Source organism: Cnephaeus nilssonii, assembly GCF_951640355.1.
Source record: "Cnephaeus nilssonii genome assembly, chromosome: 1".
NCBI lineage: Eukaryota > Metazoa > Chordata > Mammalia > Chiroptera > Vespertilionidae > Cnephaeus > Cnephaeus nilssonii.
Genome location: NC_137072.1, coordinates 23,425,294 through 23,445,339, shown reverse-complemented (window position 1 = coordinate 23,445,339; position 20,046 = coordinate 23,425,294). Strand labels below are relative to the sequence as shown.

At 38.1% G+C, this 20,046-nt stretch overlaps 1 protein-coding gene across 1 annotated transcript in view; it reads left to right on the top strand.

Moving 5' to 3' along the window:
- Window positions 1-20,046, top strand: part of PLXDC2 (plexin domain containing 2) — a 438,689-nt gene that overhangs the window by 102,562 nt on the left and 316,081 nt on the right. The window lies entirely within an intron of this gene.

Below are 20,046 nucleotides of genomic sequence, written 5' to 3'. Positions count from 1 at the left end.
ACTTTAAAACTTCCACCTCCTTCTTAGCGTCAGATTTTATAACCATGAAAACTCATGAAAAGTTAGGTTTAAAAGGGCTAAAATTGTTCTCCTGTCCATTTTTTTCCCCCTTTATAAAAATGTCACAAGATGATATGTGGGAAGGAAAGAGCAATACAGTAGCTGAAAAAAACTAATATTTATAGGGTTCTACTAAAACATTCTGTTGGGCAAAATGTGACAAATGTGGCATAAATGGCAGAAAATGTGGATGTTTTGAGCTATGAGAAGGAAATTTTCTTTTTCCAAGTACTAAAATTAGAAAGATACTTATTTGGACTTGGGATGCCAAGACTATGAGAATTACATTGGCACGGTTGACATTTTATATAATATGTATATTTATACATATGTAGTCAAGCTCGTTTCTTTAATAAATTAAAATTTTAAGAACTTTCAATAATTGAAAATAATTTATGTGCTTTAATACAGTTGTGTAAAAGAATCTCAAAGCAGAGGGTTTATCATTAAATTAATTAATAACCTGGAAACTGAAGGTTAAAAAATAACATGGCTTAATGTCATACCAATACTACATTCTGGGAGGTTTTACTTAAATTAAAATAAAGTGAGGAACTTTGAACAGCATAAGATAATTTGTACTAATATGCCCAGAATTTGGAAATATATACTTTGTAAAATTTTTAAAAATGCTAGGAGATCATGAATTTTAAATGCAAACTAATGTTTAAAATGATAGGATTAAAGAAATCATTTATATGACTTATCCATTGAAAATAAATCTAAATTTTGGGCTTAATTAATTATATAGAAATAGAATAAGGATTTTTTTTTAATTTGAATGCTTTAAGACAAGTAATTCCCTCATTGTATACTTTACTTGAGTAGAGGCAAATACATTTCTTTGCTTATAAAAGCTTATTTAATTGTGAAAAAAGAACCCAATGTTTTTTTAAAAATATATTTTATTGATTTTTTACAGAGAGGAAGGGAGAGGGATAGAGAGTTAGAAACATCGATGAGAATCATCGACCAGCTGCCTCCTGCATACCCCCTACCAGGGATGTGCCCGCAGCCAATGTACATGCCCTTGACCGGAATCGAACCTGGGACCTTTCAGTCCGCAGACCGACGCTCTATCCACTGAGCCAAACCGGTTTCGGCCAATGTTTTTTTTAAATGTTCAACTATTTCAAAAATAGCTGTCTGAAAATAATTGCATTTTCATAAGTTTTAAATTGTCTCCAGAGTTGAACTTTCTTTTAGGTCTTCCAAGTATTTAAACATGGATAGAAGAAGGGAAGAGCATTTGTACTGGTTGGGCCTCCTCCATCCTATTTCTCTTTTTAATAATTGCCCTCTTTATGTTGAGAAATTAAGTTGGTTCTCAAGGCTATTTGGCTTTTTTTTTAATGATTAACTTTATTGTGTTTCTCATTATCTGCAGAGACAGGATAATAATATCTATCACCAAGATTTATGAAGTACCTTGAGCCTTTTATTTGAAATATAGAAAAAAAAATCATTGCTGCCCCCTTGAATAATAAGAAATAAAGAAATACATGTCAACCACCTATTACTCTTAAAGCTCAATAAAATAAGTTAAGACATTTTGTTACTTGAGATTTAACAAGAATTTATGATACAGAAAGACAAAATTAAGTATTTTATAGGAAAGAATTCTGTCAAAGTTGTTAACAATTTTTCAAATTCTCATACTTGTGAATGTTGAATGTTTCTAACCTGAGATATATCTGGGCTGCAGGGTATGTTTAACACAAAAAATTATCCTGTCATGAATTCAGGAGCTGGTATCACACTACAAAATAGAGGGTGAATATCACTTACTTGTAGTCCTAAAGAATTACAGAGCAAGAAAAGGTCAATTCTCTAGTTTTATAGGCAAATAGATCAATAGAAGCGAAAATCAAACAGGATTTATTTGGTCAAATTTATAGAGCTATGCAATAATAGGCTTACCCCTCTGCCCCTGCTTGATTTTATTTCAAGGATAAATTCTCCTGATTTCTAGATAAGTGGACTTCCAAAAACACCTCCCAGAGAATATAAGTTTCAAAGTAACCACTGAATAAAAAAATAGATCCAGAGACATAGAAGTAAGGAACAGACTGTCAAACCTCAGAGGGAAGGCAGGAGAGGGTGGGTGGGTGGGAAGAGATCAACTAAAGCACCTGTATGCATATATGCATAACCCATGGACACAGAGGATAGGGTGGTGAAGGCCTGGGTGAGGGGCAAGGGCAGGTTAGAAGAGGTCAGTGGGGTTAAAAGGGGGACATATGTAATACTTTCAACAATAAAGATTATTTTTTTAAAGTAACTGGATTTATAAAAGCAGCACTACATGTGCCTGGTCTGTATTTTCACTTTGAAGAGAAAATGTGCTCTTATCACAGTACTACCTCTGAGTCGCCCCTGAACCCAGCAGTGGGCACCTGTCAGACAGTTTTCCCAGGTTGGGCCTACCCTCACGACTGCACAGTACAAGAGTGTGCCCCCGAAGGGAAGTGGGCCAATCACAGCGACTACCCCTGGAACTGGGAATTCTAACAGAAAGTTAACTTCTTATTATTGCAGCGATTTTCAACCTTTTTCATCTCATGGCACACATAAGCTAATTACCAAAATTCTGCAGCACACCAAAAAAAAAAAAAAAAAAAAAAAAGTATTTTTTTGCTGATCTGACAAAAAAGGCATAATTTTTATTGATTTACATAATGATAATAATAATAATAATAGTAATTTCCTACCTTTTTTGCTCTAAAGTGACTTTTTAAAAAATCAGGTACCTATACTTGCATATAATGATTTCTGGTACCAAGAATTAATCGACCAAGAATTATAACCAACCTTATCATGTGACATGACCAATAAGATGCAACTCTATTATATGACCTATATATTTGTGGTTCAATACAGGGTATTCACACCTGATGGCTATTGTTGTGTTGGCTGTTGTCATTTTTTAATTTAACAATCTAAGGGAAAAGAGGTCAGTACCTTGACTAAATAGTCAGGAATTGCATGTTTTAAAAACTTCTTGCAGAATACCAGTTGAAAATCATTGAATTATTGGCCTGTCCCAGTGAACGCAGATGCCATTGGTGGCAATGTGAGGCTCTTAGAGCTGAGGAATTACTCTGTACACAGCAAGTGAACAGTGGGCAGAGAATCCTGCTGGAGACTTACTGGCTCCCCAGTTCTGGGTTCTAGTAATTCCTGAGAACCAGCTCTATTGGGTTATATATAGCACATTGTTGAATCTTTATTAGAAATTCATTTTTTAAAAAAATATTTTCTTGCTGGGCCAGTTTGGCTTAGTTGGTTGAGGATCATCCCATGCACCAAAAGGTTGTTGGATTGATCCCTGGTCAGGACATATGCCCAGGTATTGGGTTTGGTCCCCTGTCAGAGTGCTGCATGAGGCAACCAATCAGTGTTTCTCTCTCCCCCTCTCTCCTCTCTCTCTGAAATCAATAAAAACATATTTAAAAAAATGTTTTCTTAAGCCAGCTCAAATGGGAGTCTTACTTGAAACTAAAGGTAACCTAACCCATGTTTATCCTTTTAAGCATCTTTATTGTAGAAGGAATGCCTTTTATGACTATGAAAATTACAGAACTTTTTCTTTCATTCATGGAAATTCACAGGGCAACTTGGGGTTCATCGTCCTTAGATTCTCTTTTATCTTTCTTTTTTGTGTTGGTTTCCCCCCCGCCCCCACAACTGCATACCTTTAGATTCAACTAACATTTATAGAGTCCTCATTGTGTGCCATGTCTTATTTCACTTCAACCAAATATATATTTTTTATCTTTTATAAGATGAGGTATGCCTGCTCTTTAATCAGGCCTCTTTTCTGTGTGTGTTTGTTTCCAGGCATTGAAATGTAGAGAAATAAGAACTTTGCTTTTAGAGTAAAGTTTTCTCAGTGATTGAAGAGTTGAACACAAAAAGCAGAGGCCCTGGTGTTATTTATCTTGAACTAAGCGGAATCCTATATAATAAAAGGGTAATATGGAAATCAACTGAACAGCGGAATGACCAGTCATCATGACACGTACTGACCACCAGGGGACAGATGCTTAACACAGAAGCTGACCCGTGGTGGTCAGTGTGCTCCCACAGAGAGAGTGCCGCTCAGCCAGAAGCCCAGAAACTGGGCTCACAGCTGGTGAGCGCAGCGGTGGTGGCAGGAGCCTCTCCTGCCTCAGTGGCAGTGCTAAGGATGTCTGACTGACATCAGTTGGACATCCCCCAAGGGCTCCCAGACTGCAAGAGGGCTCAGGCCAGGCTGAGGGATGCTCCCGCCCCTCCAGTGCAGGAATCTTGTGCACCGGGCCTCTAGTATTTAATAGCTATCCCTAGTTGCTGTTCTGTAAAGGTGGTAGTAATTTTGCAACTGCTCCCTATCTTTTCCAAGGCCAGAGAAAGAATAAATAGACTTAAACTGAAACAGTAAAAATGCTATTGTGAAGAAATGCTGTTGAGAAGAAAAGATTGTCCCGATGGTAAAGGCTGTTGACTCTCCTGTTCTGTGCCGAGTAGCCTGGCACTGTGGCTTAAAAAGCAGGGTGCTCCCCTGTCTGGCTGTGGTATTTGTTTCCCCTGAGAGTTCTGAGTCCTCTCCTATGGAGGTTGCATTAAATGATTCCGTAAATTTCCCTATGATAACCAAATTTTTATGCACTGCTTTACATGACTCAAAATATTTCTCATTAAACCTAATTGGGTTCTTCAAAAATAGGAAGGAAGGTCTAATCCACTTGTTTTTCAGGTCCAGTTTAATGTACATACTTTCATCCGCAGTTGACTAAATACTGATTTAAGTATTTATTGGGGGAAGTCAAGGCAACCAGTGCTTATTTGTAATAATAAGGAGATGCATATTTTGAATAACTACATCTCCAGTTAACTCAAGATCAGTATTTTAGCCATTAATCATAATCTCTCTACCTTTCAAAAGCCTCTTTTTCAGGCTATTACTTATAAAAGCAATAATGATTTTGACTTTGGCTTCCCAGTAGAGTTTCTAAAAATCAGAGTATAGCTCAAGAACTCTCAGAAAGAGGAGGCAGCTGCTGCCAAAGTATGCAGTCCCTCCACAATTATATATTTAGCCCCAGAATATTCCAGACTCAGCCCTGCTTTGCTGCTTGCTTAATTAATGGAGTATTTTTTTTTTTTTTGCTGACAGGTGTTTTGGGCAATAGGATCTTGTTCAATATAGGTGTGTATATTTCACGAATGGCTTCTAAATTTAAGCATTTCTCTAATGTTCTGTACAATCTACTTTAGGTCTTAGATGACTATTCTAAGCTTCTGATGTTAATGAGTTCTCTACCTTTGCCATCTTTCTCTCATAAACACTTCTTCCCTCTGGCATGGTGAACAGTTTTTAGTGGAGCATCTATTATACAAGCCCTATTCTATAGAGTGGTTGAGTGAGTCAGCATTGCCATATGCTATTGACATAGTTTTAGTTTATTGGTTAAGATCTATTAAAGCACAAAATTGCTTGGTCAAATACTAGACCAAGCAAAGCTCCCTGTGTCACTGGATTTCCTTACTGCTCTTTGCTGAATGCTCCTCCGTCTTCCTGCTCTAGTACCAGCCACCGAAGAAATGCTTAAAGTAGGAAACACAGCTTCTTGTCCTTTTACAGCTATTTAATCCAAGTGGCCCATCCTGAGAATATGAGTTATTTCAGTGACTTGGAAAAACAGGTAGTAATAAAGGTGATTTGTGCTTCTTTCTGTCAGAGATAGACTTTTGTCCTGTATTGTTCATTAGAATGATGATTTGCCACATTTAATAGAATTCAGCCTTTGTTCCATTAAAATGACTGGATATTAACTCTTACCACTTTTCTCTAAAATCTGTGAGCTCTATTTACCTTTCTGGTAGCTGTTTTGCAGAAGTAGGTATAAAGGAAATTTGATAGTAACTTGAAGGATTTTTGGTTATAATGATAAAAACAAATATATACAATGTTCTCATAAACCTGAAATCAGTTTGATATGCTTTCCAGTAGGAGTAGAATTTCTTTTATTTTTTTTTTCCAGTTAGAATTTCTTTAGAGGGATTTTCTTGTAGATTGCTGATAATTAAATATTTTCTAGAGAAATAGAGGAATGGTGCTATAATTCCACTGAGAAGTCATCACATCCAATTGGTTTATACATTTTGAGGAGATGGAATTAAAGTCCAGATTAAGAATCTGTTTTTTTCTCCAACTTTCTGACATGAAAACCTTCAGAATCTATATTAATTCAAATGGTTATGCCAGTTACTATAAATTTGAAATATGTATTTCTTTACTTGTTATCTTCTGTGGTTGGTAACACTTTTTTAATATATATATATATATATATATATATATATATATATTATTGATTTTTTTACAGAGAGGAAGGGAGAGGGATAGAGAGCTAGAAAAATCGATGAGAGAGCTAGAAACATCGATCAGCTGCCTCCTGCACACTCCCCACTGGGGATGTGCCTGCAACCAAGGTACATGCCCTTACCAGAATCAAACCTGGGAACCTTCAGTCGGCAGGCCGACGCTCTATCCACTGAGCCAAACCGGTTAAGGCGGTAACTCTTGATTTAAACAAAACAAAACAAAACAAAACAAAAAAACAAACAAAAAAAAACAACACAAAACAAAACAACAACAAAAAACGCTACCCTGGCTGGTGTGGCTCAAATGGTTGGGTGTGCAGCAAAAGGTTGCTGGTTCAGTTCCAGGTCAGGGTGCATGTCTGGGTTATGGGCTTGATCCCAAGGAGGGGGCATGCAGGGGGCAGCTGATCAATGTTTTGCTCTCACATGGATGTTTTTCTCTCTCCCTTGCTCTCTTTAATATCAATTAAAAAATATTTAAAATAAACAAATAAAAATACTTATATTCAGGTTGTTGGATGTTGCAGTAAACTTTGTATAAATATTGCTATTCAGACACATGAATAATTGTGATCTTGTTCATCCCTTTAAAGCTTTCTCTGCTGATTCGCCAACTGTACAGTGAGCCTCACTATTGAGGAGCCTGTCATTCTGACAGTGACCCATGTGGTTAACAAGAGAATCTGGTGAAACTGTGTGTAAAATCCCGCTGTGCTAGCAGCGGACTGAAGTTGTGCAGTGTTGCTGGTGATTAGGCATTTTCCCCATTCCATAAACCTCCAATTTGTTTGGAAGTGGATGCCATGTTGGCAATGCTCACCGACCATCAGCCTTTCCCAGGCCATGCTGGCCGGGATTCAGTTCTCTTGGCCGTGGTCTTTTATTCTTCCCTATGCGGTACTGACGGAACTGGAGAATGGCTTTCAGCCTTGTGACACTGGTGACATCTTGGCTACGAGCAGTTTGTTATGTGACCTGAGTTGTCTTCGGGCTCATCTGACCTGTAAAGGTCTCCACAGTGTTTCCCTGTCATCTTGCCTGGGCTTCAGAAGTACACTCAGACGCTTAGAGTGAGTGCAGTTGGCTCTATTTGTAGAGGTGAAGTAACTGTCTGTGGAATGAGAAAAGCCCGTATCTAACTCCAACAAACTACTTTCAGTCAATGTGACAAAGCTTCAAATCCATTCCAATCAGATATGAGAGATTTATATTATGTTGTACCCTGTTGAGTTGAAAAAGGTTTCCAGAGGACTGGGAATGTATTTTCACACCAGTTTCCAAATCCCTTGTTATAATTTTGGACAAGACCATGTAAGAGAACAATCATTCAAATTGGAACGAATAGTGTGTGCCCTCGAATTCACTCCACCCATCGATGAAGGATAAGAATGGCTCAGGCAGAATGCTTTCAGTTTTGAAGACTGTCGGCATCATCATGAATTGGTTGTGGCACATTAGAGCATTTTCTCAAAGGCAGCTCAGCTGAATCTGCTGATTCCTAACTGAATTCCCTGCCTCTAATCATCATGTCCTTCAATTCTATACACCACTGCCTGAGGAGTTAACTTCTAAAATGTAGCTCTAATAACGCAAGGGAAGGGGAGAAGCTTGTTGCTTACATAAAAATCGAAATTCATTAGTCGTCAATGGCCTCCATAATCCTCCTTTCGAGATACAGCTTCCACTCTGTCCCTTTGCTCCAGCCAAATTTAGTATCCTGTTTGCAGTAGACAGAATAATGCCCCTCCCAACATGTCTACATCCTATTCCAGAGAGCCTGTGACTGTCTCACATTGTTAGGGAGAAGTAAATTTGCAGAAGGAATTAAGTTTGCTAATCAGCAACCTTGAGATGGGAAGATTATCCTGGATTAATTGGCTGTGCTCATTGTAATCTCAAGGGCCTTTATAAAAGAGGGAGGCCGGAAAGTGAGAATAAAGGGAGATTTGGAAATGCTAGCTAGACTGCTGGCTTTGAAGATGAAGAAGGGGGTCATGAACCAAGGAATGCAAGTGATCTCTAGAATCTGGAAAGGGCAAAGAAAGGAATTATCTCCTAGAGTCTCCAGAAGGAATGCAGCCCCAAGAAAACCTAAAATTTAGCCCTTTTGAGACCCCCTTTGAACTTCTGACCTCCAAAATGTACGATAATAAATTTGTGTTGTTTTAACCACTAAATTCGTGGTAATTTGTTACAGTGGTAATAGGAAACTAGTTATGAAAACACTCTGAACTCAGGATACCAGGCTTGACTCTTGACACTAGCTGTGTGTCCCTGGGAAGTAGCTTGAAGTTATCTAAGGCCTGATTTTTAAATTTTTTTTCCCTGCTCACTAATGCTTCAGATAACTAGATATCTGCTTTCTCCAAAAACATCTTGGGCTTTACAGCTGCCGTGCTTTGCTAATGTTATACCCATATTTTTGGAAAAAATTTTACCTATACTCTTGAACCCTGCACTAATGTTTCCACTTCCTCAAAAATATCTCTGATCTCCTCAAGGTAATTCTCTCTCTCTCTCTCTCTTTTATTTTATTTTATTTTATTTTATTTATTTTGGAGGGATGCAACTCTAATGTTTTGCTCTTATCAAGTTATAACTTTTGCTGTAGTTAGTTGCATTTGCCTTATGGTCACTATTAATATTAAAAACCCTTGAAAAAATGAGTACATTTTGTTTATATTTGCATTTCCCATCTCTTCATGCTCTAGAAAAGTACATTGTTTATTATAGACTAGAAGCCCATTGCACGAAGTTTTGTGCAATAGACCTTCCTTCACCTGGCTGCCGGCACCAGTTTTCCGCCAGCAGCAGTTTTCCTCTGGCCACCCGCCGATCAGAACGCCTCCAGCCAGCACGATCGGCCACCCTGAGAGGAACTCCAATCAGGAGGTGCTCCGATCGGCGGGTGGCTAGAGGAAAACTGCTGCTGGCGGAAAACTGGTGCCGGCAGCCACGCAATCGGCCACCCCGAGTTCCGCCACCAAAGTCTTCCGCCGGCCCCATGGGTCCTTCCGCAGCGCCGGCCATTTAGGCCGGCAGGAGGAGCAGGGGTCCGGGACTCGCGAGTCCCCGCCCCCCGCTCCTACCGCCAGCCAATCGGCCACCCTGAGTCCCGCCCCCCGCGCCTCCAGCCGGCCCAATTGTGGGCGTAGCGGAGTGATGCAATTTGCATATTACCTTTTTATTATGTAGGATGTCCCTCAACTTTGTGGAATCATTGAATTTGACTGTTGCCATAAGTCTTGTGAAATTAAGGGTCCAATAAGATATTTTATGTCAGAGGTTATATTGCCTATTTTGATAATTATATGAGATCATGTCCCCACTAGGCACTTAAAAATGTTAAAGATGAAATGGTCAAATATGCTTATTTGAAGACTTCACAGCTGATATTTCTTCATAAAATCAGTACCCAAAGTTGTCCTTCACTATGTATTAGGTAGTGAAGGGTTTAAATACTCAGTACATTATTATCGGGGCCTAGTGAGAGGGTAACATTAGCAGAGATATATTCTCTTTCTTATTGCCCCAGCCCTTTACTGATGCCATTTGTCAGATTCCAGTGAGGGAAAAATGGAAAAAATAAACAAAGGTCTTAAAAGCAAGCAAGTGGAGGACAATATTGCAGAATGATTGTCTCTGTCTCAGGAGTAATAGAATGCAATTCTCTCAATTACAAATACTATTGATATTCCATTCTACTTCAGACTCTGTGACCAACCATTGTGAGCTCCACTTCCCCTAAGTTATGTGTGATCGGTTCAATGTGTTAACGTAAAAAGAAAAGAAAACAAAACAAAACAAAAACACATTGAAATCCGTAAAGAATATTTGTGAGTTTATTTGAGCCAAACTGTCGACATATGCCAGGAAGCAGAACCTCAAGGAACTGAGATAATGCTCCAGAGAATAGCAGGTTATATCTGTATTTATACATTGCAATCAAAGGAGGGGATGTAGGTGGGTTACATGAAATCCATTGGTGATAGATTAAGGAGGTGGGATAAAGCAAAACCTGGGGTGGGGGTGGGGGGGTAGGGGGGTGGGGGGATAGAAACCCCTGGGATTGGATAAAAAGTAAAATGATGGACACATCAGGAACAATTACCATGATAATGAAGGAATTTGGGGTATCTGTCCTGGCACCCAGCACATTTGGTTGTGCCCCAGGGACTCCAGAAAAAGGGAAAAAGGGAAGTTACAAGTTACCTAAACACTTCAAGGGTATGTTATCATAGATGCAAAAAGACAGATAGGCTCAGTTAAGGTAAAGGTTGGCCTTATCAGTGAGGATACCGGCCTAGGACATAACTGCCCACTATAACTGCTTTTAGTTAAAGTTTAATTTCAGACCATCTTTTGTGGTGACTTTAGGTCTCTGAGTTTGCAAGACTGCCATGCAGGCCTCCCCTGAGCTTGTCAGGTCAGCATGTGGCCCCTTTCATCCACAAATGGAAAACTCTGGTTGGGATGAGGAGAATTCTGTCAGGGTGTGGTAAACTAATACTCTGAGCTCTAGAGAAAGACAGGTATGAATGTGGATTCCAGTTTTGTCACTTAGGACTTTTGTGGCTTTGAGCCATGCTTAACCTCACCAAGCTTCTGTTTTCACATATAATAATGTTAATAATAAAAATAATTTATCTTAAAAATATGGTTATTATTTCATAAATTCTGCTGCCTGTATCTTTTGTATTTTTTTAAAAAATAAAGCATTGCATTTTTATTAATAAATTAGAATATACATATATTATACATTTATGTTATAAAGCTGTTTGTAATGTACACAGTATATGCTCTTATATTCATTGTTGAATAACCTGAATTTGTGCAGTAGCATTCTACATGTCAAAATACTAATTCTTTTAGTATTTGAAGGCTAGCTGAAATGTGACCACAAATAGTCAAGTGAGAAAAGATTCTGACATGCAGAAATAAAAAAAAAATTAACAGCTCTTCTGACACCATGATTCCAGTGCTTGTCAGAGCAGAGGTATCTGAATATCTTCTGGGAGTGTATGAGGTTAGAAGCAGAGAAAAACTAAAACAATTAAGAGGAACAGTAGAGGGTAAGTCAAAGATGAACCTTTCACCTCAATTGAACTGTGGTAATGAGATTAATATTTCCGAGTACTATTAGGGGGATAAAATAATGGGAATGCTACTGATATTAGGATATATTTGGTTTCTTTTATGGCTTTAAGTAAAACCAGCCTCATAGTCAGGTTTCTGCCAGGTATTACAGCTCAGTTTGTTTGATATTCTCTTTACTTAAAATTACAGATTTTAATTCAAACAGAAGAATTTTTGAGTCACATATGTGCATATCTAAAATCCCGAGTGTCTAGATCTCTTGGCCTGTTTAGGTACTTAACAGCAGCTGTTGTTTGGACCATAAAAAGAATTATTTATTAAGTCAGCCTTTCCACCAGCTGAGTGGCTGCTAATTTTCCAGGAAATGACACTGATTTCTTATGACCATTATAAGTAATGATAATCAGCCACCTAAATTCATTCAACTTTAATTGAATAAATATAGCATGGATTCTCCCATAGGATCTCAAAACCAAACCAGAAGTTGTTCAGCTGAAATTGAATGATCTTTGGCTGTATAAAACTAATAGGAGTTGAAATGCAGGAAACTCCATTTATCAGTCAAAACCTCTAGACTCTAGAGTCTAGAGGATTCCAGACTTCATCAGAGAGTGCCTCCAAGTTTGGTTCAGAGACTATAGAGGAAAATGTTGAATATATGACTTGCTGCTGTGATTGCTTGGGCTGTAAGGAACTTCTCTGGTGTGCACATATTAGAAAAGCTGCAATCTTAGAAATAGATTGAGCTGTAAGAAAATTCTGTAGAAGAATTGACTAGTTGTCACTTGCTTCAGATTTCCCAAGATGGGAGTAAGAATGAGACATAAGGGCAAGTTGTAAACTGGTTAACTCATTCTTGTCTTGCCTGAGAGGAATGGGCCAAGGGAAATATATTTAAAAAACATTTTTTACATATTTATACTTGATTTTATGTATGTATCTCAGAATTCTGTAGATTTTGTACATTTCTTAGAATCAAGAATTCCAGATATTATAGCTGTCATTATTTGACCTTATTTATACTATTAGTTAATTTTGCAGTGTTGATTTTATAGAGTATTTGGGTAGAAACAGGTTGTTTTAATAGGAATTATTCATAAGAAGGTGATGATAAATCAATTCAGCTCATATTTATTGAGCATCTACTATATGTCAGGTACATACTACTGGACATTTGAGCCGAAGAAAAGACACACCAGAGCTTACTGAAGGAGGATGAGAGTAGGTGTTGTCAGAGAGTCAGTGACGCTGGAGGTCAATGAGAAGCCACTGAGAGATGTCCAGGGTGAGTGGAAATGAGATATTAACAGTGTCAGATTTACTTTTTTAAACATTTAGACTGCTGTGTAGAAAACAAATTTTAGGGAGATAGCCATGAAAACTGAGTAACCATTGAGATTGTGGTAAGCTTAGGTAAGGGGGGGTAGTGATTTGGGCAAGGGCTGTGGGTTTGAGAGGGAGAGAAGTAGAGCCATTTGAGATTATATTTTGGAGGTAGAACCGATAGAACTTGCTGAAACATTCAATGTGTGTGCAGTGAGTGCATGAGTACATGCAATCTGGGTTGTTAAGAGTGAAGACTGTGTAGGGAAATAAAGGATGAGGCAATAGAAAACATCAAGAATGACTTCTATTTTTTGGTTTGAAAAATAGAACAGGTCTATCAAAAATACCAGTCTTGTTTACAATTCAAACAAAAGTTCAAACTTATTGCAGGTCGAAAAATATTACCATTAAAGTGGAAAGATTGAAAGGGAAAAGATATTTCAAATTTCACTTTCAGACCTGTCAATCTTGAATCTTTCTTGAACACTAAAATTATTTTTCTGAAAGGAGTTTTTAATTGTCACGCATTCAGTGCTCTCCAGGAATGATTTCAATTCTTTTATTATAAACATCTGTGATAGAGAAAGGAAGGAAAGCAGCCTGTTTTGTTTTTTTTTTCTTTTAAATATGCCAATGAATGTACTGTCTTGTTGATGAAATAATGTTCTTCCACGCCTTGGTGATTGCCTTTTAATTTCAGAGTCCAGAAAAGAAAATGATAGCTGATAACTTTGGGAAGCGGGGGGAGGGTGGTTTTGACAGAAACATGCATTTAAATCCTGTTAAAAGCTTGACTTGAGTCTTTAGAAGCTTAATAACTTATAGCAAGTGCTATAAATCAAGCTGCATCTGATGAAAAACAGACAGGATAGTTAGACATTGGATTAGGCAGAGATTATGTGAATAATAGTGAAAAAAAAAGCACAATGGATTTACTTAAGCAAAATATATCAGCTTATCTTTCAGAGCATTTTCTTTGAAGGTAGTTAATAACAAGTATACCAAGCCTTGCATATGGACTGACTCTCTCTGTCAGCCTATTTAATGCTATTTCCTGAGGACAAAATTTGGTACATGTTTAGCCTTCATTTTCCTTACTCACACTTTGAATGACAATTTCCTCTAAACCAATCTTTAGCAACAGGCAGCTCAGGTAGGGGCACGTGCTCTTCGCGGAGAACACCCAGGAAGGAGCGTGCAGCACACCACATCGATCCAGATGTTTCCTGTTGTTATCGATGGAAGTGGGGTGTCCACCGGTGGGAAGTGAGGGATCCCTTTCCCAACCGGGTGCTGAGGGTCAGCTTCTTCCATATCTCGAGAAATGAGAATTTTCTAAGACTTGCCCAGGAGGATGAGTGATTTTTATTTGGGTGGAATTGCATCCCTGCATTTCTAAAGTCCATTTCCCTTCAACCCGTCCCGGAAGAGGTGCAGCTGCCAGAGCAAAGCCAGCGTGAAGTTGGGTCCGGCCCAGCAGCAGGCTAGTTCCAGTCCATCAGTCCATTGTCTGGGGTCAACGTGGCGATGAGCCAGGTGGGCAAATGCAGGGGAGCCACGGGAGCGTGCCCCCTGCAACGAGCCAGGAGCACAGAGTGCAGGAGAGAGAACCCAGAGGGGGAACGCCTTTGGTTAGGTAGGAGCTTAAGACTCTCAAATCTTCCCACCCTTGCAGTGGCCACGCCTACTCTGGCCAATGACCTATTCCCAGGAGTAACTGAGACAAATATCCTCCCTATTTCACCCCAACTTTACGGGGCATGCAGCTTTCTGGCAAAGCCGTGCAAACGGCATGCCTATAAAAATTTGGCCTTCCCCTCTGCTCCTTTCCGGTTATTAATAACTGGGTTCATTACAATGGTATCGATATTTGTATCTTGCAGAATGGAATCATTTATTATTTGTACCTGACATCTGATTTTTGACAATTCATTTGTATTCTGTATTGTCTATACAGGGCCTTGTTAGCGAGAACAAAAGCATGGTATGAGCTCTAATTAAATTTTCACAATAGAACTTCATTTACATGGATTTATTTTTAAATTAATTTAAATGAATTAGTTAGAAATGACTAGAAAATTATTAATTGGGGATTCTGTTAGAATTTTTGATTTCTATAACTTAACATGCTGCAGTATTGAATACAGATTGCTCTCAAAGAGAACAAATGGACATTATGAAGCTGTTTCAAACTATTTATGTTAAATAGGATATACGGACCTAGCTGGTTTGGCTCAGTGGATAGAGCATTGACCTGTGGACTGAAGGGTCCCAGGTTCGATACTGGTCAAGGGCACGTGCTCAGGTTGAGGCTCGATCCCCAATCGAGGGCATGCAGGAGGCAGCCAATCAATGATTCTCTCTCATCATTTATGTTTCTCCCTCTCTCTCTCCCTCTCCCTTCCTCTCTGAAATCAACAGAAATATGTTAAAAATAAATAATAATTTAAAAAATAAGTAGGATATACATTTGAAATACATGTTTCTGTCACAAGTTAAGAGGTCAGACTATTCTCAGGATGCCCTTTGGTCTCCTTAAGGGATAGGTCACTTAAGGTCATCCTTAGATGGCCCCCCTGCCCTCTCTGCCAACTCTGTCTCATATACTTCCTTCAGGACACTTTTTCTGAAGTGCATGGTGGTTATGTCATTATTTAAGAATGTAGAACTCTTTGTTGCCAACTAAGTCAGGCCCAGATGGGGCTACAGGTTGAGTTTTTCTGTGTTAATCATCTTTTATAATGCCTCTCACTCGCCCTTCCTGAATTTTGTATCAAACTGAACTACTCTTCTAAAAAATAAAACCTCCCACCCTATCCCAGGAAGTCAATAGATCCTACACATCCAGGTCCAGTTCACAACTTGCTCCCTTCTGTCACTGGTATCCAGGGTTATGGAGAGAGAAAAATGTGGGATTTCAAGTCTGTGGTCTAAGGGTTGCCTTTAGGTTGAGTGAAACATTAAATTTTTCAGTTTTAGGTTTTTCACCTGTAAAAGGCAATGAAGCACTACACTAATAATATATGATTATAATCTATAAAATACATAGACAATGCCTGGTTATACAGTGGGCCCTGCTTTATTAAGATCGGTTAGCTTATTCTTTTAAAAGAATTGTCCCATCTGTTTTCTCTTACCATGCTGGAAATAATCTCTCTTCTATTGAGCTGTCATAGCATCCATTTAAACTTTGTTTATATTCTTACATTTTTCAACTATTAGACTAAATATTGGGCATGACATCTCTACTGCCAGTAAATTCCTTGAAACTATAACTGTCTTATTTGTGCCTGTAATCTTCACAGACCAAAAATAAATCTTTTTTACATGAAAATGAATGCTTATTGCCTGGAAGGGTACGGGAATGCCAACTGCTGTCCTCAGGGGGGCTCTGAGTACTTAAAGAAATGTTTTTAAGAAGAATGCAAGTATCTCATTAATCATTTTTATATTGATTACATGTTAAAATGATAACATTTTGGATATGTACTGGGTCTAATAAGGTATCTTATTAAAATTAATTTATCCCTTTTTTAATATTTAAATATATCTTTAAAAAATTTACAGTTGCATATATGGCCACATTTTATTTCTATTGTACCAACCTATTGATTTGCGAATTTACCAACTGCTGATTGATAACAGACATACCTAGTTTATTACTTAGATTAATAGGTAAATGGTTGGATGAACAAATGTACAGATAGAAAAAAGGAGAGTTGGTATAAAAGATCAATGAGGGCACTACTGTGTCATCTCATACACTTATGGATCCCCTGCATCTAGCACATTCTCTGCTACATACTAGAATTACCTAAAATTTTGTATTGGTTTAGTCCTAGTTATAAAACTATCACAATTCTGTAGTGTCTGTAACTAAAGGCTACCTTACATTCTTACCCTGTTTTCATTTTTTCCCCAATTTAAGGTATTAAGAAAAAAAAACACACAATAAAACAGTGATCGCCTTTTATTGGTGTACATTAAGCAGAGGATTGAAGGATTTTGCTAATGGAACACTTATTTATATCTTAAGGTCTCATTTTAATGCCCTTACTCTGACAAATCTTTATTTTCATTCTTTCAAAGGACATATTCATATGAGTTGGAGATATACTCTGGTGGCAAAGGCATAGAATAAATTCTTATTCTCATTTTAATGAATCAGTTTGGTGACTAGAGCAGCCCATTTAATAACCACATTACTGCTCACTCTGTCATGATAGTTTTTTTTTTTTCTCTCTTTAATAGCTTAGTATTTTACAGGCAGGCTAAATATTTGTCATTCAAATCTAGGTAGAATTTCAGCATTTTATAGTCTTTTTTATTTTATTTAAAATATAATTTTATTGATGTCAGAGAGGAAGGAAGAGAGAGAGAAAGAGAGAGAGAGACATCAATGATGAAAATCATCAATTGACTCCCTCCTGCACACTTCCTACTTGAATCAAGACTGCAACCCATGCAGGTGACCTGATTGGGAATCAGGCCGTGACCTCCTGGTTCATAGGCCAATACTCAGTCACTGAGCACACTGGCTGGGCTGATTATATTTAGAAGGCAGAAAAGATTGCAATTATTTTCTAATTGGATATGTTTTTGTTTGTTTCTAATACTATTTCCATTCATATGTTTGAATAGCCCTAAATTATTAATTGAACTCTAGTAAGATCCATTTAACTGTTTTATAAAAATTACTAGAGACGGGGCACACGAAATTCGTGCACTGGGGGGAGGGAGGGGTTGGAGTCCCTCAGCCTGGCCTGCACCCAATCACAGTCCAGGAGCCTTAGAGGGGGGGCGGTGTCGGACATCCTTGGGAGAGGCTCCCGCCACCGTCGCTGCACTCGCCAGCCGTGATGGGCTTCTGGCTGAGCAGTGCTCCCCCTGTGGGAGCGCACTGACCACCAGGGGGCAGCTCCTGCATTGAGTGTCTGCCCCCTGGTGGTCAGTGCATGTCATAGTGACCAATTGTTTCACTGTTCGGCCGATTTACATATTACCCTTTTATTATATAGGATACCTGCAATTGGCAAGTTCTCAGATATGGCTCTTGAAATAAAAAGGCTTTCCTGGAGTAGAGTTATTTTATTCCCATTATGTTCCTTTTGTTTTAATTTGTTTCCTCCATTGTGGCTTCCTGAGATGGAAGTGCAGATCACTGATTTCCCACTCTACATTTTCCTAAAATAAGTATTTAAGGCTATTAACTTCCCTCCAAAGGCTGTGTTAACTGCATTTCATCCATGTTGGCATTTTGTTTTCAGTATCATACAATTTAAAGCATTTCAGATTTCCCTTGTAATTTCTTCTTAGGCCTATAGTATACTTGATTTCTAAATTCATTCCACTGTGGTCAAACAATATATACTGTATGATTATTTTTTTCTGAAAATATTAAGACTGTTTTATAACTAGCATATAGTATATCTTGTTGAATAGCCCATGTGTCCCTGAGTAGGACATATATTCTGCAGTTGGTAATTGTAGGGATCTTTAAATGTCAATTAAATTAAATTTGTTATAAAGGTTATCACATCTTTAATAACATTGCTTTGTCTACTTCTTCTAGAAAATACTAAAAGAAGAAAATTTAAATCCACCTTTAATTTTAGACTTTTTTTTCTTTCTTTTAGTTCTGTCATACTTTATATATTTTAAAGTTTATTTATTTTGGGGTATATACACATAGGATTATTTTGTCTTCTTGATGAATTGATCATATTATCATTAAGCAGAGACTATATTTATTTCTGATTATATCCCCCAAGTCCTGAAATCAATTTTGTCTGACAGTGAAATAGATACAGCAAATTAGTTTTTGTACAGTGTATCTTTATTCACCCTTTCACTTTTCAACCCTCTGTATCTTTATATACAAAGTGTGTCTCCTATGGACATCATATTATTTGACTCTTACTTAAAAAAACCCAATCTAACAGTGTGCTTTTTAATTTGAAATTGGTGATTAGTGCACGTTATAACGACTGGTCGTTCCACCGTTCGGTCGATTTGCATATTAGGCTTTTAGTATATAGGATATCCTTCTTATTCCTCTTTTCTTCCTGTAGATTTGAGTTTCTGTCTAGTGTTATTTTATAGATCAACTTCAGTTTTTCTCAGCTTTAATTTACTTGAAAATATCTTTATTTGACCTTCATTTTTTAAATACAAACTTTTATTTATATAAAGTGTTCTGACTGAGCATTTTTGTTGATATCCTCTCCCCCCCCCCCCTTCATCAAAGATGTTGCTTCATTATTTTCCAATTTTCTTCATTTTTGATGGTGTCGGCCATCATTCTTAGCACTTTTCCCATGTAAGTAAGGTGTCTGTTTTTCTCTGGTGGCTTTGAAGCTTTGATTTTAATATTTGGTATTCAACAACTTAACCATCATGTCTAGATGTGGTTTTCTTTGGATTTGGGGAAATACAGTGATACACTTTTCTCACCTTGCCTCCTTCCAAGCCTTAGAATGAGCAACTCCAGAAAAAGATTCAAGACAGAGAAAGAAACTCTTCCACCAACAACACGTTTTAGTTACACCTCCATTGACGAATAAGGCAATTATTTACTGAGCACCCACTGTCTGCCTGGCCCTGCTCTTGGTGTCTGGAACACAACAGTGAATCCGAGACAAAAATCCCTGCCTTCTTAGAGTGTACATCCTTAGTGCAGAGGCCACAAATAACAAACACAACACCTGAGTCTATCTATACATTGTAAATATAAAGGAAATATGGGCTTTGGAAAAACAGGTGAGGAATAGCAGGGCCTGGGGCCTGAGGAGGACCAGAGTGGGGTGAGGCCAGTTTGCAGTATTATATACAAGGTCAGGCCTGACCTTATTGAAAAGTGGGCATTTAGCTGAAACCAGTTTGGCTCAGTGGATAGAGCGTCGGTCTGCAGACTGAAGGGTCCCAGGTTCGATTCCAGTCAAGGGCATGTACATTGGTTGCAGGCACATCCCCGGTAGGGGGTGTGCAGGAGGCAGCTGGTCGATGTTTCTCTCTCATCGATGTTTCTAGCTCTCTATCCCTCTACCTTCCTTTCTGTAAAAAATCAATAAAATATATATTTTTTTAAAAGAAAGGTTGGCATTTAAGTTTAATCCTAAGGAATGTGCAGAAGCTTGACCTGTGGTTATTCAGAAAATGAGCATTCCAAGCCAAAGGAACATCATTGTTTTCCAAATC